The sequence below is a fragment of the Chiloscyllium plagiosum genome, unplaced genomic scaffold (genome assembly GCF_037043375.1).
Source record: "Chiloscyllium plagiosum isolate Xiang-an unplaced genomic scaffold, Cpla_swu_hap1 HiC_scaffold_4, whole genome shotgun sequence".
In the NCBI taxonomy this organism is placed as follows: domain Eukaryota; kingdom Metazoa; phylum Chordata; class Chondrichthyes; order Orectolobiformes; family Hemiscylliidae; genus Chiloscyllium; species Chiloscyllium plagiosum.
This window is the reverse complement of record NW_028270142.1, coordinates 4,050,889-4,069,995: the sequence shown is the minus strand read 5'-3', so window position 1 is coordinate 4,069,995 and position 19,107 is coordinate 4,050,889. Positions and strand designations below refer to the sequence as shown.

Sequence of the window (19,107 nt, the reverse complement as noted above, 5' to 3'; positions counted from 1 at the left end):
AACAAAAATGATCATTTAAAGAAAAAGATAAATGTCAGATCATGTGCCGGATTCACGTTGCATATGCGCAGGTTGATTTTCGGGGATATTACACATACTGAAAACAGTGAGTCAGGAAAAATGGACCATTTCTCAATGATAAGGAGGCTTTTGGGGGCCTACGAATGGTAACATGGCCTTGGTAGTTCCTAAGCATTGAACTAAAATTACTGAGAGATTGCATTGGTTTTAGCCAGTCTGTAATCGGTCAAATATATAGAAAATATTGCTCAGTCTTAAACCTAAGTGACTTTAAGCTGTGATATGGACATATTGGCCCATTCCAAATTATTCTTCAACTGCACTCTTTCCAAGTGGAGGACATTAATGAACGATGGTTTATGCTCATGTACTGAGATGAGCTGTCTTTTATTATATTCCAGTTTTATTCATTGAATTCCTGTTCATATATTAATTTCCTAAATTGACAACTGCAATTAAATAGTAAATAATTCAGTTTTAGAATTTTCCTTGAATTAAAATGATAATAGGTGGAGGAATATCAATATTATTTATTGAACTTATTATTTGTGATAGGGTCAGATGTTGTAGAATCTGTGTGGGTAGAATTGCAGAACCATAAAGGTTAAAATAAAAGCATGGTTGGAGTCATGTATAGGCCTTCAAACAGTAGTGAGGAGCTAGTGTGCAAGATACACCTAGAGATGGAAAAGATGTGGAGGAAAGGCAAAGTTACTGTGATCATGGGGGATTTCAATATGCAGGTGAACTAGGTAATTCAGGTTGGTAGTGGTTTGCAAGAAAAGGGATTTGTGGAATGTCTACGAGATAGCTTTTTGGAGCAGTTTGTGATGGTGCCCACCAGGGAACAGATAATACTGGATTTAGTGTTGCGCAATGAGGCAGACTTGATAAGGGAGATTAAGGTGAAGGAATCCTTAGGAAGCAGCGATCATAAAATGATCGAGTTTACTTTGCAATTTCAGAGAGAGAAGGTGGAATTAGAGGTAACGGTATTTCAGTTGAACAAAGGCAACTAAAGAGGCATGAGGGAGAAGCAGGGTAAAATTGGCTGGGAACAGAGCCTAGCAGGAAAGACAGTGGAACAGCAATGGCAGGAGTTTCTGGGAGTAATTCAGAAGACCCAGTTGAGATTCATCCTGAAGAAAAAGTAGTATGGTACAGGGAGGATGAGGCAACCATGGCTGACTAGGGAAGTCAAGGATAGCATAAAAGCAAATGAGAAAGCATATAAAGTAACGAAGAACAGTGGGAAATCAAATGTTTGGGAAGCTTACAAAGACTAACAGAGGGCAACAAAGAAATAAGGAGGGAGAAGATTAAATTAGGGTAAGCTAGCCAGTAATATAAAGGAAGACTGTAAGAATTTCTTTAGATATATAAAAGGCAAAAGAGAGGCAAAAGTGGACATTGGGCTGCTGGAAAATGACACTGGAGAGATAGTGGGGAACAAAGAAGTGCTGAGGAACTGAATAATTACTTCGCATATCTTCACAGTGGAAGGTGTGAGTAATTTTCCAAAAATTCAGAAGAGTGAGGGGGCAGAGCTGAGTATAGTGGCCATCAAGGTGCATAAATCACCTGGATGGACTACACCCAAGAGTTCTCAGGGATTTGCAAGGTTTGTGAAGGTTTGTAGCTCAGGGTGAGGTTTAGAGTGTAGGTTTGCTCGCTGAGCTGTAGGTTTGATATCCAGATGTGTCATTACCTGGCTAGGTAACATCATCAGTGGCGACCTCCAAGTGAAGCGAAGCTGTTGTCTCCTGCTTTCTATTTATATGTTTGTCCTGGATGGGATTCCTGGGGTTTGTGGTGATGTTCAAAGGGAGATATCTGAAGAGACAGTGGAAGCATTATGATAATCTTTCAGGAATCACTTGAATTGTGGGGGGTGGAGGACTGGAAAATGGTTTACATAACACCCCTGTTTAAAAAGGGAGTAAGGCAGAAGATTAAAAAATTCCAAATCAACTAGCTTAACCTTGGTCGACGATAAGATCCTGGAAGGTATCACGAAGGATGACATTTTGAATACTTGGAAATGTATGGTAAAATAGGGCAGAGTCAGCATGGTTTCATTAAGGGTCAGTCGTGCTTGACAAATCTACTAGAATGAAAATGTGTTGCTGGAAAAGCCTGAAGAAGGGCTCATGCCTGAAATGGCGATTCTCCTGCTCCTTGGATGCTGCCTGACCTGCTGTGCTTTTCCAGAAACACATTTTCAGCTCTGATCTCCAGCATCTGCAGTCCTCACTTTCTCCTAAATCTGCTAGAATGCCTTGAAATAATGAGCAGATTAGACCAAGGAGAACCAATTGAAGTTATCTACCTGAACTTAAAAAAGGACTTTGACAAGATGCCGCACAAAAGCTACTGAGTAAGATAAGGCCCCGTAGTATTAGACCCAAAGGAACTATCGTGGATAGAAGCTTGGTTATATGGCAGAAAGCAGAGAGTGAGGATAAATGATTCCTTATTAGGATGGCAGCTGGTGACTAGTGGTGTTCTGCAAGGATCAGTGTTGGGACCACAACTTGTCACTTTGTACCTTTAGTGATCTAGATGAAGGAACTGAGGGCATTCTCGCTAAGTTTGTAGATGATACAAAGATAAGTAGAGGGATAGCATTGAAGAGGTGGGGAGACTGCAGAAGAATTTGTACAGGTTAGGAGTGGGGGCAAAGAAGTGGCAGAGTACAACATGAGAAAATGTGAAGTTATGCACCTTGGTAGGAAGAATAGAGGCATGAACTATTTTCTAAATTGGGAGGAAATTCAGAAGTCTGAAGTGCAAAGAGACTTGGGACTTCTAGTCCAGGATTCTCTCAAGGTAAACTTGCAGTTTGAGTCAGTAGTTAGGAAGGCAAATGCAATGATGGCATTTATTTCAAGAGGACTTGAATCTCAAAGCAAGGATGTACCTCTGAGTTTGTATAAGGCTCTGGTCAGATCACATTTGGCGTATTTTGCTCTACTTTGGCCCCACATCTTAGGAAGGATATGCTGACCCTGGAGTTGGTTCAAAGGAGACTCATGAGAACAGTCCCAGCAATGAACAACTTAACATATGAGGAACATTTGAGGATTCAGGGTCTATACTCAGAGTTTAGGAGGATGAAGACGGATCAAATTGAAACTTACAGAATACTGAATGGCCTGGATAGAGTGGATATTGGGAAGACGTTTCCATTGGTAGGAGAGACTAGGACCTGACATCACAGCCTTTTAGAACAGAGATAAGTAAAATTCCTTAAGCCAGAGAGTGGTGAATCTTTGGAATTCATTGCTACAGAAGGCTCCCATCCCCCCCCCCCCCGTTCTCTCTCTCCCCCCCAGTTCTCTCTCTCCCCACCCGTTCTCTCTCTCCCCACCCGTTCTCTCTCCCTCCCCCCCTCCCGTTCTTTCTCTCTCTCTCTCCCCCGTTCTCTCTCTTCTCCCCCCCTCCCCCACCCCGTTCTCTCTAGTATTTTTTAGATTGAGTTAGATAGGTACGTGATTTGTCAATTGGATCAAGGGTTATGGGGAGAAAGTGGGAGAATGTGGTTGAGAAACTTGTCAGCCAGGATTGAATGGCAGAGCAGACTTGATGGACTGAATGGCCTCATTTCTGCTCCTATGTCTCATGATCTTAAACCTATGTTCAGCTGAATTAATGAAGATAAATCAGGTCATTATTGAAATTCACTTTTTATTGCGAAGAAAAAAAAACAAATGATTACATTCCATTGCATTGTCTTGGTTCATGGAAGATTTCAAATTTGCATAATTACAAATTTAAATTATACCTTCATTTCAGAGAATCGGCACAGTTAGTGCCCAGTTTTCTGATCAAGTCCAAGACTTTCCATCCCTATCTTTTGGGGCCTGTACCAGAGTTTGTGGTTCTTCCTGAACTCCATGAAGGTGATCGGAGCTGAAACCTGCCTGGGTCATGTGGAATTTTATAAACGAAATCCAGACCACCTGGCATTTTTTTTGAATTCCTGCACTGCCATTTCTTGAATAGTATATGTCCTACATTTAGTGGGAGGGCTATGTTTCCTCTATTTGGGAGGATGCATTCAGGAAGTTTTAGCATGGTCTAAAATAGCCTATCTTGCCATTTCTTTCTTTTAATTCGCCCGAGGTGATCTAATGTATTCAGCTTAACTTCATACTTGGGAGATTTGAATAATGCTTTGAATCCATCAATGAAATTGAATTGATCATTAACATTATTATGTACACGAGTTACCTATATCTTTGTGAAGTCTTAGTGGTTTTGCTACTGCCTTAGCAAATCACTTAATTGTGTCACCTGGAAAATATGGGCACCTGGGAAGTGGCAATAAAAGACTGGCCTGTTCAAATATGCCATGCCCTGGAAAATGATTCTTGTAAACGCCTTGTAGAGTCACATTCCTTGCTGAAACTCCACCAAGTTAAATATAATCTGTGGTACAGAAATAGAACTTTGGTCCATCTGATCTATTTTGGCATATGCCTTTTATAAACACCTCTTGATTCTCTTCATTTCGCCATATATTTCTAATTAGCTGTGTTAATGTTGGCTTTAAAAAAAAATTTCACAAAGTAATTGGAAGTTCCCTTTTAATAATGTTCACAAGTGATTATATCCTTGTTGTACTTTGCAACTATTTTGATTACAAAGCAAGCGTTCTCTCATCCTTTGAGTGTTTGGATTCGGCTTGGTAAAGTTGAGAATGTATTGTTCCTTATAGTCAATTGGGTGGCAAATAGTTGATTATGGAGGAGTTCCTCTCTGTTTCTCTTGGTCATATATGGATGTGAATTCTTCACAAAGGCAGTTAAATGTCAAAAAGGGTGCATTCATAGTGTAAAATCGCTTCCTTTCGGTAACCAGTCAGTAGGATTTTGGTAATCTAGAAATACTTGAAAATTTGGCTGTTTCTTCCCCTGAAATGTAGAAGGTAAATTGAGGTATGCAAAGTTATTATTGTTTTTAATAAAGTAAATTAAAAAAATGTAAATTGTTTGCACTAGCAAGGAAGTCAGTAACCAGTGGAACCTACTGTTAGATTGTTGGGATCATCTTTTCAGATGCTTCCTCAAGTGCTCTAGAGAGCAAAATACAAATTATTGAAAGATTCATCTCCATACTTGACAGTAACCACAAAATTCTGGCCATCAGATTGTATGCAATTGTAACAGGCCATTGGGAAGAAACAGGTTTTATACAAGTTGCCATTTAGTTTTTATAATGTATCTTCTCAAGATTTTTAAATTTGATACTTACACCGACACTCAGAAGATTCTTCTGAGTTTTCCCATTTGTATAGCTTGTAAATCATCCTTTTTATGTTGTAGAATATATAATTCAATAATTTTGGAAAAAAAATGTCCTTTGCAGAGTTTAGTAATATATTGAACATTAATATTGCAAGACCTTTTTAAAGAAGCAGTTCTGCAGAATCAGCTGAAGAATGTTTTGCAAAGCTGTATCCTTTGTGTTGTCGGGAAATGCCACAGAACTGGAACAACAGAAAATCCAGACTGCAGGAATTATTTTGTGATTCTCAATTATTTATTTAACTACTGGCTCATTGGGACATGGAGTGCATAGGCCCGTGTGAATCATGGCTGCTGATGGCCCTGGTAGTTTTGGCATTGTTGCATCTGGACGTGCCTGTAGAATATTTGCTTTTGATGCTGCAACCTCTGGAACCAATACCACCACCTTTACTCCATTCTGGCTACTTAATGCATTTGCTGATTTCACAGGGAAATAATGTAAAGGGGGAGACCACAAAACATTACAGTTTGCTATCAACTAAATTTTAATGCAGCAGTGCTATTGAAGGTACAGGTCAATTAAAAATGCAAAAACATTCTGTTTAAAAACGTAACATTTTGTAAGCAAAATGTAAACTTTATGTGCAGCATAATGGAGCTGGGTCCAACACAATTCTGGTACAGTTCAAAGCTCAGTATTGAACCTTGAGAATTGTTACCTAATGATTTACAAATTTAGTTTTCTAGCTGTGATGGGGTTACACTTCATACAATTTGATAAATTTTTCCTAATGTTTAGTTATTGCAACTAAGATTTCCTAGGATTGCAAAATCTATTTAATAGAATTTGATATCAGTGTTGTGTTCTGCAGGGGGAATAAGACCTCAAACAGATTTAAAAACAATTTATTTATTCTTCTAACTTGTTGCTTCACAACTGTATCATTGATTCAGGCATTAAGGTTTCAAATATACTTTGTCAATATTCTATTGAGATGGTGTGTAATAACTCCTCTCTGGTAGGAGTTATGTATTTTGAGCAGATTATTTGTTTTCGTTTACTTGTCTACTTTGTATCTGCTCCTGTATGCACCATCCAATACGGGAATGAAAATAAGAGAACTACTTGTCTCAAATGTAATCTAAGATGTACTTGGATTGGTTTCTATGCCCAGTCCCAAGTTGTACTTTTATTGATTTTAATTTGAGCTGCAATGCACTTAAATATGCGTTCACTGAATGAGTTAGATCTGGTTGTATTTTTTTAAACACTTTGTCATATAAACCTTGTTACTTATTCAAATGTTTGAGAACATTGTGGACAAGCGCGCGCACACTTCATTGTACTGAAATAGATTCTATGGCTGCAGAACGCAAGTGGCAAAAATAGAGTTGCCAAACTGAAGTAACTTGCTGATTTGCATATCTGTTCGTCATTACCTCAGAATTAGAATTCTGGTTCTTCTATTGGCAATGTTTGGACACGCACTGTTCAGTCATGGGAATTGTTTAATTGAAGCATCCTGCTGAGCAGAGTCTTTGCTTGCACTCACTCATTGTAAATGCAAAAATTTAATTTGGGTTGTACTGGTAGGTATGAGAAAGAGCAAAATGAAGGTCAAAACCAGAATTCTTTTTGGATATATGACCTGTCCTTTTGCTGTAATACTTTGATATGCACATTCCTATTTTCTTGTAAATAGGGTCAGATGTGGGATGTAAAACCCTGCTGCTCTATTTTCTTTCCATTTCTGTCTGACCACTTCTTTCTTTTCTCTCCTTTTCCTTTTTTATTCTTATGTAGGCCTCACTAAAGGGGATGGTAGTAATGAACAAATTGATACACTCGAGGAAGTCCTAGATATTATAACAGAGGAATCCTCAGATTGGGTTTATGGTTTCCTCTCATTTCTGTATGATGTAATGACGCCTTTTGAAATACTAGAAGAAGAAGAAAATGAAGCATCAGAGGATGTTGCTGGTACGTCAGAGAACACAGGGGTTCAGGGAAAAGAAAATTGTGTAATACTGGATTTACAGAACCAGTAGCATAGATTCTAAACTCCTACATGACAAGAGGGTCAATAAAAACTAAAATCCGTTTGAAGGCAAGTACAAATAAAATCAAGTATGGTGAGAAGATCTTTTGAGGTTAAGTTGTTATGTGCTTTCAATGTGAGTTTTAAGATGCACTGTTAAAATGCTTGTTAAAGTGCTGTGGTGCTACGAATAGCAGCAGTTGACTGTAAACAAAGATGTGAAATCCCTTAGTTAACTGACCTTTATGGATTGTCATTATTTACATGAAACCTTGGTGTATATATAAAATCTTATTACAAATTATCTGATTTTACAATCTGCCAAATTCTTTGTGGCTGTTTGCCATAGGGAGGAAGTAAATGCTTACACGTGAGTGTAATTTACTACTTTTGTGTGTGTGCTTTATACAGCTAAATTCATGCTTTTGCATCTGTTATCTTGTGTTTTGTACAAATGTTAAATGATAGAAAGCGGTTTATGTTTTCCATTGGGTTGCAAATTAATGTACTAACAAGCACAGGAAGTGACCACAGCTTGGATACTACCGTGTGTATGATCTTACTTTGCATGTTTAGAATGTGAATACGACATTTTGTAATTGATCTAATTACTGTTGGTTTGTAAAATATATTAATGTATGCACTTTTCTTCTATCAAGATTTCCTAGTTGTAATGTCAACATAGCATGAGCTGTGTCCCTTTTGCTATTTGAGTAAAATCACACTAATTTCGCCTGTCTGATGTAATGTTTTTGAAACAACTGATTCCACAAAGCAATACTTCAATAAATAAAATGTAAAGATTTGATTTTGATTGCAGTCATTTAGTTGCAATGAAAGGCACTGCTGTAGTGTGTCCTTGTGGAACGATCTGGAATGCTCAGCTCCGGTGCTTGATAGCTCATGGATTTGATTGCAGTGGCGGTGCATCATTTTAAAGAAATAAATACAACAACAGCCTAATAATAGACTTAATTCTCTGGCATTTTTATTCTGAATTTAATTTTATACACTTATTTGCTGATTGTTGCCAAATATAATGCAGAGTAGATGAAAAATTGAGAGGAAATGATGTAGCATTCCTTGGTGCCCATGCTCAACCTTGGGACTATGTTTAAGGCAAAAAAAAATTTTAAAAGGCCTACTTAGAGTCATAGAGATGTATAGCATGGAAACAGACCCTTTGGTCCAACCTGTCCATGCTGACGTCTCAGCAAGATCTTGTAATATTGTATAATTCTGCTAATTCTGCTTTTAGTATATTGAAAATTTAATTGTTGGTGTTTCTCATATTCCTTACCCTCTTTGGACTGATACTTGCTTCCAGTGGTGGTAAAATTAGTGCATTGACTGAACTTGAAGGAGAATGCACTGTTCCGAGATATTGCATGCAGGATTGAAGGAGCTATGGATTCAATTCCATGCAGATGAACAACAAACAGATTCCTTTTGTTTACATATTCCCTCTTGTTTTTAAATGGGTTGTACTCTAGTAAACATTTTTTTTATTTAATCATACCACGTTATGATACCCAAAATGATTAAATGTGTGACTGGCTATGTTAGTTGTCATAATTAGCGTTACTGCAATGGCTGATGTTAATTGAATGGAAGAGTAGAGAATTGTGTGTTGTAAAACTTAGATGTTCTCAGAGTTAAGTAAAAACATTGGATTTTTATCCATACATGGAGGTAGGGTGGTCTGTGGGCAGAGCGGCAGTAAGGGATGCAAGCCATGCTCATAATATCTTGCAAAATACAAACTTATTTCCAAATAATGGCTATAAATATAACTTTTATTCTTTTGGAATCTATAACATTTACATGATTTGCTAATTATGTAATTGTTTTGTTTTTAAGCTTATAATTTGTTTACACCTTGTATATTGAACAAAAGGTTTAGTTGAACTTATACTGAGTCATTGTAACATTAACCCCATATTTCATTGAAATATTTACGGCATCATGTTGTGTTGAATAGAATTAAAGGAATATCTTCTGAGCTTTGAGCAATGAATTGAATGTGTCACTACAAAGTTCTCCTGCATGTTAATAGAAGATTTGGAAAAACCTTTAAAACTGATAGATTTTGGAAAAAAAAATAACTTTCTAGATTGAAGTTGAGTGTGAAAATATTGTCCAAAGTGAACCCTTAATATGCTTTATCAGTCAATTCACATTTATTAGACCTGTACTTAGTTGTTCATTATTAGTGTTCTCAGCTGCTCAAAGGAAGTGTACAAAATTAGATTCATAATTAAGGGCTGGACAAACCCAAATACAGAACTTTCCATCTGGAGAAGGTTTCTTAATTCTTCAAATGTGATAGAGTTCTACTATGTCAATACTGTGCGAAAGCAAAAGGATGCAGATATTGGAATCCAAAATGAAAATGCTCCACTAATCAGTACGTCTGGCAGCTTCTGTGGGAACACGAATAAATTGCCTGACAGGAGTATTTCCACTTTTCTGCATTTGTTTCAGTGTAGTAAAAATCTTCTAAGACAAGGTTCCTTTTAGAGAATTTTGTTTGTTTTGTGAAACTTTGTATTCTTTAAAAACTGGAGAACTTTTCAGTATCCTAAAGAAGGACTGCATTAATAATAGTCAAGTCATGTGACACCCAGATTATAGTCTCAGGTTTATTTGAAATCAGAAGCTTTCAGAGCACAGTGTTGTTGTCAGGTGAAGTGGACCCCAGTCCAACACTGGCACCTCCATGTCATGCGGTCAAATATATGCGAGCTCTGTGGTTTTAAATGCTTCAAAAAAAAATCAGGTTTTGCTGAAATAGTTTGCTTATGTAGCCATCATTCTTGCTCTAAATATCCTTGAAAATGATGATGAGCCACTTTTTGACTCCTAAGTGACATGGCAGTACATTTCAAAGTGCACTTCAAAACTAACCTTGTTGCTGTGGTTCTGAAGATACGTGTGCTAGTCTGGGTGTGGTCAGCAGATTACCAAGATTAGTTTACCAGATAGTTTAAACACATTATTACATGGGCGATATTTGCTGATGATGATGTTTATTTCAGATTTCATTACCTGAATGTAAAATCCCAGGCTGCTGTGGTAGCATTCCAGAACATATCCATTATGCCACTGTAAAACAATTAGTGATTATTTATTAGGATATGGGAATTATTGTTGTTAACTATTCAAAAAAAAACTTGAGCAGTAGTTTTAAATTAAACATCTGATGCTCATTAGGGTCTGTTTGTATAAAAGAATCTCGTACTCTGGACCAAAGTATGGTTTGTGCAGTTAGTTTAGTTACAAAGAGGGAGAATGGATATTTTAGGAGAGTCCTTATTAGAGTGCTGCACTAATGTTTTACCATTAGTTTTCGCACAGCATGTATTAAAGTTTTATGTAGTCAAATTGGAATTGGTCTTTATTGTCACATGCACTCATTTGAGTGCAGTGAAAGGTTGGTAGAGTTGCCTCTGGGTGCCATCTTAGGTACAGGGTACCTAGGTACAGATACTTTTAAGTGTTGTTACAGAATTGAAATAGTAAAAAATAAAACTAACATGGGAATATAGAGTAAAAGTCCAGAATGAGAATAAAGTGTCTTCAAAGTATTCATGTTACGGTCCTTCTTCACGGAGTCAGTACTGGCCGGGTTTCAGAACCTTGCTGCTTCCATGCACTGGCCTCCAAGACCTGTCCCCCGTCTGGCCTGTGCTCGCTCTGCTTCTGCTCCAGGCTCCAGCTGCAACTCTGCTCACAGCTAGGCCCGCACCCGCTATGTTCCTGCACTGACCGCAACTTCTGTCCCGTGCTGGGCTGGTCTCATGCTCGGTTCTACATTTCCTCTAGGTAGGGTATTTTAAGAAGTTTAAAAAGTTGGTTGCAGGTTTGGGTGGGAGTGGTGGTTGCTGCAGCAAGAGGAAAAACAAAGAAAGAGGAAAAGGAATTGGCGAGCAGAGGAATTCCTGCTGGAGTGTCTTACTCTGCTGCCACCTTAACCAGACCATCTTTAGACCTTTTATTTCACAATTTGAAAAGCAGACTAAGATGGCTGGAAATACTTTTTCTTTGTATTCTGTTTTCTGATTAGTGAGAAACCCATATTGATGAAATAGTACTAATGTTTTGGAATGTTTTTGACATAAATTGAGAATTTTACCAGGTTGTATGTCAAATGTACGTTAAAATCTTCGGGGAGAAAGTGAGGACTGCAGATACTGGAGATCAGAGCTGAAAATGTGTTGCTGGAAAAGCGCAGCAGGTCAGGCAGCAAAGAAATAACACTTTTGTTTTCTCAACAGAAATGTTGCAGTTGTGGGAAATTCTAACTCAGCATGGTTTTTATCACAATTTTGTTATCAATAAAGGTGAAATCTTCATATTCGTATCATACGTTGAGTTTTAAAATGCACCCTTGAAATAGCTTACTACAGTGGACAGAATTGAGTTTCATATGTATGACAGTTTGCTCATTGTATCTAATTTTAGAATATTTGTGAATTCATGTTCTTTTTGTTTATATTTGCTATGTCATTTCCATGCGAAACTTTTCTTTTTAAGTGTTCTACTTGGTTTCAAAACTCTTCGCTCAAAATTCAAGAAGAGTACTGAAAGAACTTCCGGTAGCTTGTTTAGGCCGTTGATGAAGTATGATGCATGTTCTAGATTTTCAAAACCTGTAATTTGCAAGTATGTTCTAAAGGAATTTTTTTTTTAATTGGTAAGGAGTTTATAACTTGTATGAAATTGAGGTCATTTTAGTCAATTAATTGTAGTAGTGATTTAAGTATGTTTATTTTATAAATTTACAGACTCTCAAGTTTGAGTGTTATATTGTCCTCAGTCTGGTATGCAAGTTATGCCTCTTTAATTGCCATCTTTCCACATGATGGGCATCAAGATGCATAGAATGTTTTCCATAGTTCAATAGAAAAAATTCCCAATAGGGATGAAATTGTACAGCAAAGATGAAAAATGCAGTTTTGACTGTTTTCAGTTTATTTTGACCTGGAGGCTTTAATTTTCTAAAATGCAAATTATATATATTCTAATAATTCAAGTTTTCTTTAGCAAAGTTGAACTAACAACTGTTAGAAATCTCTTCTTCTCAGTTCAAAACTAAATGGAAATGTCTTTATGGGGAAAATTCTGTGCTCAAAATTTGCACTACTAACAATAGGAGAGTTATTAGCCATTCTGTTATAGGGTAGATCTGACAGTATTTGGGATTTTCACATGTGCAGGTGAAGGCAAACACCTGGAAGTTATTAGTGATACCTTGTTTCTGTGCAGGCTGCTGTTGCAGTCTTTGCTGAGAATACTTGCATAGATGTCAAAGATGAAAATGTGTTGCTGGAAAAGCGCAGCAGGTCAGGCAGCATCCAGGGAACAGGAGAATCGACGTTTCGGGCATAAGCCCTTCTTCAGGAATGAGGAAAGTTTGTCCAGCAGGCTAAGATAAAAGGTAGGGAGGAGGGACTTGGGGGAGGGGCGTCGGAAATGTGATAGGTAGAAAGAGGTCAAGGTGAGGGTGATTGGTCAGACTGGGGTGGGGGCGGAGAGGTCAGGAAGATGCCAAAGATAACTGGTGAGGGTGGTCTAATTGCCCACCTTCATGTTGCAGTTGTATAAGACTCTGGTGCGGCCGCATCTGGAGTATTGTGTGCAGTTTTGGTCGCCATACTATAGGAAGGATGTGGAGGCACTGGAACGGGTGCAGAGGAGGTTTACCAGGATGTTGCCTGGTATGGTAGAAAGATCATATGAGGAAAGGCTGAGGCACTTGGGGTTGTTTTCATTGGAGAAAAGAAGGTTTAGGGGTGACTTGATAGAGCTGTACAAGATGATTAGGGGTTTAGATAGGGTTGACCGTGAGAACCTTTTTCCACGTATGGAGTCAGCTATTACGAGGGGGCATAGCTTTAAATTAAGGGGTGGTAGGTATAGGACAGATGTTAGGGGTAGATTCTTTACTCAGCGAGTCGTGAGTTCATGGAATGCCCTGCCAGTAGCAGTGGTGGACTCTTCCCTCATTATGGGCATTTAAGCGGGCATTGGATAGGCATATGGAGGATAGTGGGCTAGTGTAGGTTAGGTGGGCTTGGATCGGCGCAACATCGGGGGCCAAAGAGCCTGTACTGCGCTGTATTTTTCTATGTTCTATTCTCAGTCAAAAATCTCCTCCAGTTAGGACTTACAGAATCAGAAGAAAATTATCTTTTAACAACGTAATGAGTAATATATACATCTGAACAATATCCCTAGTTCTGAAGCTATAGTTTTAAAAGTGAACAGTCTAATTCTCTGAGGGAAAAAAAAGGAATGGTGCAAATCTTTAAGATTATTCTTCTATTTAATGCTTCTTCCCAGAAGTATGACCCAATTTTTATATCCCATATTGTGCTTCCTACTTTGCTGTTTGCATGTCGATAAGGATACTTCAGTCCGGCTGAGAATTCTTCGTGCAGACACCATAAATCTGTAGAAGATGCTGAATTGAAATAGAGGTCACATGACTGGAAGTTTCTGATGACAAGCCTGCTAAAAAGTATGCAAGGTGAATAGCCATTTGTTTGCTATTCACGCCAAAATCTGCACCAAAGTCATTATAACTTGCACAGAAGTACAGGTATAATGCATTAATGTACAAATAAAACGAATTGGTGAAAACATTTTCGAATGTAAAATACTCTAATATATGACCTAATAATAGGTTTCTGATTCAAGATTCCTTGGTAAACCTGCCCCTGAGTCATGTACTAAACATTGAGGAGCTGGTTTAGGATGTTGTTTGCCTATGAAGGGATCCTCCTAGATTTGGGGCAAAGATTTCTATATGGATACTGTGTGAAATAATCTTGGGTTTACTCTGTTATTTTTGGAGGTTAAAGTGGTGTAAAATAATCCTGATTGAAGGATTATTGAATTCATCAGGAATATAAATTTTAGCCTGACAATGGTAGTTATTGTCTGCATTAATGCTTTATTAAATGCGGAACTGATCAGAATTAATTGGTTGGTTTTGTATCCAAGAAGTTATAAAGTGATAATTACAAAGAGTTACTGTATTGTCTTTGAGGAATAATATTGACAGCTGATCATTTGTATTTTGTTCATATGATATCATTAGCTTCTCATGTCTGATATTATTCACGTATTTGTTGCAGATATCAATTGGTTGATTCTTCCAATTTTCTACTTCAAAACATGTTTAAACCTAATTGCCATGCAATGTGAGCTTAAGGAAATCTGGCAAATCTAATGTTAAATTCAGTTTCTGTAACTAGATGTGGATTATTTTCAAGCATTGTGAAAGTATCACGCTTCATTACCTTCGGGAAGGGGCACTGCCCATGTTAGATGCTTTGATTTGTAAACCTTCTGAACAATCTGTGCAAATGTTCTGTGTTGGAAATGTTTCGGACTGTGCAAATGATGGTTTAGCTTGACTAGCTGTTTTTGTTTTAAGTAATTGAACATTAAGCCTATCTTTCCTCCTTGTGATAGAACCAGAAGTTAAAGTGAAAACAAAGGAGCAGGCTAAAGAGAAAGGTACTTTGCCAAAAGCCAATTTCCGCAAAACTGGTTGGCTGACTTGGATTTGTAAAAGCATGTGTTGCATGAATATGACAGTTTAAAGATGATTTGCATCTCCCATTAACTGCATATTTTTGCTGTCATGCGTGCAAACACCTTTTTCTTACAGACTATTTTATACAGTTTTGTAAATGTTCCAGTTGTTTAGAAGTAGGGTCGTGAACCCAAGAATAAAAAAAAAAGTAATTTTCATAATAAGATAGTGAACGGTTTTTACCAAATTGATCGATTGGGACAGGATGGCCAGTGCTACAGGAGAGTGGAAATGGAAGATCTTGCAATGTATAACATTAAGCATTCAAATTAAGTTCATATCTAGAACCAGTCAGTGTAGCTTAAACAAGTATGGTGGCAAATCAAGTAATATTACTGTGGGCAAGTTGTAACATTTCATAGGGATGTAAGTTAAAATATGCAAAAAAATTAAAAGATTGATTTGGGAGCAAAGAGAATGCATAACTGCAGATGCCTTTTCAATTTTGGCAAGACAATCAAAAAGGAGGTGCCACCATTAAAGATGAAAAGAAGTTTGAAACAGAATAAGCATAAGATAATGAAGAATACTAGCTGATCAGAAAAAGACTAATGTGATGCCCGTCTTTCAAAATAGGTGAAAAATTGAAGATTGGCGACTCTAAGCACTATATTGAGAGGAATAATTTTGAAGGTCACCCATAAAATAAGAACTTGGTGAAAGCAGCCACTTGAATTCCGACTGATATGATCCTAACCCATCTGTGTTTTTCAAGAAATTGTATTTAGTAGACCCCATTATGTATTGCATCTCCGGAAGCAATTTGATAAAAATTATATGCGAACACCTATTGAGCTAAAACATCAGAGGATTTGGGATAAATCTTGTCTGTGGATATTTTAACTTTAAATAATTTTTTTAAAAAAACTTTGACCAGGTTTTAAAAAATCTTTGACCTTGGGAAGAATGGAAGCAGTATTGTATGTTGGATGGAGTGGTATTTGGATGTTCTATTTTCAATTTGTGAATATTTCGGACTTCCATTCCAAATCTAATATGAAGTAGATTCTAGAAATTGTAGAATAACCTAAAGTGGACAGAAAATAAGTGGATGAAATTTAACGCAGCCAAGCACAACGGAAAGGGAAAATGAGCAACATGTGCACTCAGAATAATGTTGAAATAGCTCAAGTTCAAGTTGAGATTTGAGTTTAGAAGATTTGGTGTCCAATATATCTAACTAATGCAGAACAGTAATCAGCAAAGCCCATAGAATACTGAAATCTGTTTAGAGGGATCTGGGCCAAATGTTGGTAAATGGGATATTTCTGGGTTCCACAGCATTCAAATACAGATTAAATCTTTCTTCACTGCAAAAAGTAATCTATTAAACATTGTCCAGTGGCATTATATAGTTTGGCTCAAAGACCTAGAAGTATTTCAGGACAATCATATATTAGAGAGGTGGGCGTAGGCTTGTAAGAAATGTTAGATTACTTTTTTTTGTCTGTACTAGCATATCTTGATGTAAGAATATTGAAATGGGTCAGTGAACTGATAGCAGAATGTGATCATATCTATAGAATTGTTTGAAGTGACTAATTGAATATATGATGTACAGAGGAAATGTTGATATTGCGAGCTTTGATAAATGGCCTCAAAAGGGACTTCTGTAATTTAATGAGAGGCTGAGGGAGATTTGATTGAGGTATCAAAATTGAGTGGTCTGGTTGGAGTAGGCAGGGAAAAACTGTTCCCGTTCATGAAGGGATTGAAAAGAAACGGCGTAGGTATAAAATAATTGGTGAAAGATACAAAAACAAAGGTGAGAACTTTTCACATAGCGAGTGCTTAACTATTTCTATCACGCTCGGTGGTAGTTTCAATTAAAACTTTCAAAGGAAAATTAAACTTGACAAAAAAATGTACAGAGGGAAGAGTGGCACTGAGTAAATTGCCCACTTGGGAGCTGATGTAGACAACCTGGCCAAATGGTTTATTTCTGCTCTGCAAGATTGAGCAGTTATTGAGATATTATAAAATTTAGGCATTTTAGATTTGCAACTTTGGAATATCTGTGAGCCTGAGTCGAGCAGTGGGATGAGCTGAATGGATTAGCAGGACCTGGTTTGACTTACTATGTGTGCAAGTGAACCATTTTTAAAGCTTAATGCATGAATTCAGGACACTTTTTCTTAAAAAAAAAAAATGTGCTTTACAATCATCTCCTTTTGGAAGTGTACTCCCTGTTACAAAATTGGCAAATGTTATATCTAATTTGCATGTGGTAAGGTTTTTGTAAATAGTAATAACTCCAAACATCTCTGCAGTGTAATAGTCTTTATGGTCTTGACTAACAACCTGCTTAAAAGATTACTTTAGCTGTGCATTTCTCACTCTGTTACAATACATCAAAGTGCAGTACAGCTAGATGACAGTTAAACTTGCAAATGATCCAAAGGCAGTACTTTATTTGGGTACTGTGTCTATTCCTAATTGCATCTTCAACCAAAATACATGTATTTTGTGAGAAAGGTCAGATTGATTTAAGACACTCAGTTTACTTGGTTAATTGCAATATGTTTTTCTTAAAAAACCAAGTTTAACTAAATTGCTTTCATATATGGTGTTTCTTATGGAGCACCTGCTCTTCCTAACGAAACCAGCCATGAAAGGTTTTTGTGTATGTGTGCAAAATGGGTGTATTACTGTTGCTGCAAAGATAATATCTGCATGAATGCATGCCAGTATCAGTGTGTTTTAGAGCTGTAAGATTATTAGTTTAGTGCTGGAGGTCAATGAACAACTGTTTTGGCTAATTTCTCATATTTAAAACAGTTTGAGCAGGGTTATTTCTGCAAGATGTGAGCACGTACGCCCAGAAAGCAGTTGTAGTCTCACCACCAATTTTTCTTCATACTTTACTCAAAATATTCTTTCCAAGCTTTCAAAGGACAACACCTACAATTTTACTGTTTGATATTAATCCAGTCAGTATGATTAAACATGTCATCTGCACCTTTTAGGGTTTACATAAATTTCCAATCCAAAGTACAGAGGGTTACCTTCAGCTTGACTACAACCGTTTGGCAGTGTATTAGTAATCTAATAAAAATGCATCTTGAATTCAGTCATATTAGAACTTCCCCCTCCCACAGTGCAGTAACGACAGAATTTTTCATGATGCATTTGTTATAATGTGATTTCCAAATTTAAAAAAATGTAAGAAGTTGTTAGGTGGAGAACACTCTGATTTAGAACACACCTTCTCCATTTGGTAATATATATAATGGAGTAATTTTATATAACTCTGCAGACAAGACTTTTTCTGTTGAGTGAAAATGTTCCATCCAAATGTACAGCATATCACTTCTGTTTTGATTTTCTTTTAAAATAATAAGTGAAGGAAGCATTAAGAGAGCTTAAAAAGGCGAGAGAGAAAGCTGAAACAAAGAAGAAAGCTAAAAGACCAAAGTCTGAAAGAGCTGCTGAGGAGAAGTCTAAGAAAGTACAGAAAGAAAAGGCAGAGCTGAAAACGGGAAAACTGAAGATGGAAAAGCCTGTGAAAAAGCTGGAGATGAAAAAGAAATCTGAAAAAGAGAAAAAAAATAAAGTTGAGAAAGTAAAAGCAAAGGAAAAACCTCAGTCACTGAAAGAGAAGGTTAAAAAGCTTTTTAATACGTTCAAAGTGGCAAAAAACGTGCCAGTGAAGGATAAAAAGGAACCCACTAAATCTCTCAAGGTTAAAACTATTGATAATGAGAAGGAAAAGAAGGGGAATAAGAAATAAAAGAATGAGATATTGTTTGAGCTACTGCCTTTGTTGACCTGCACTGTGACAATCTAGTAGATCATCTCAACAGTGTTTACTCTATTGGGTATGTGAGGTTTAAATTCATTTTAGTGCCTTTAACTTGAACCACTTAAACTGATAGTTGAAATATATTTTTGTTAGATTAAATTTAGTTTTGTGCATTTTGATAATAGCTTTCATTACTAATGAAAAAGATGAATCTGTGGAATACTACAAAGGAAATATTGCTTCTCGTTAGTAAGCTGGTACCAGTTAATCTAATTTATGTACAGTCTGAGTGGTGATTTAAATCAAATTCTTATTAAAATATCCAGTGATTCTTCTTTTTGTGAATTTTCCCAAATTTACTGTGTATGAGTATGTACAATTCTCATTAAAACAGCACTTACGAACATAATGTATCTTGCTATTCATGATCTATCTCTTCAATTTTGT

General features: G+C 37.0%; 1 protein-coding gene across 6 annotated transcripts in view; it reads left to right on the top strand.

Moving 5' to 3' along the window:
- unm_hu7910 (un-named hu7910) overlaps positions 1 to 19,107 on the top strand; it is a 235,060-nt gene that overhangs the window by 71,105 nt on the left and 144,848 nt on the right. The gene's annotated exons all lie outside the window — the stretch shown is intronic.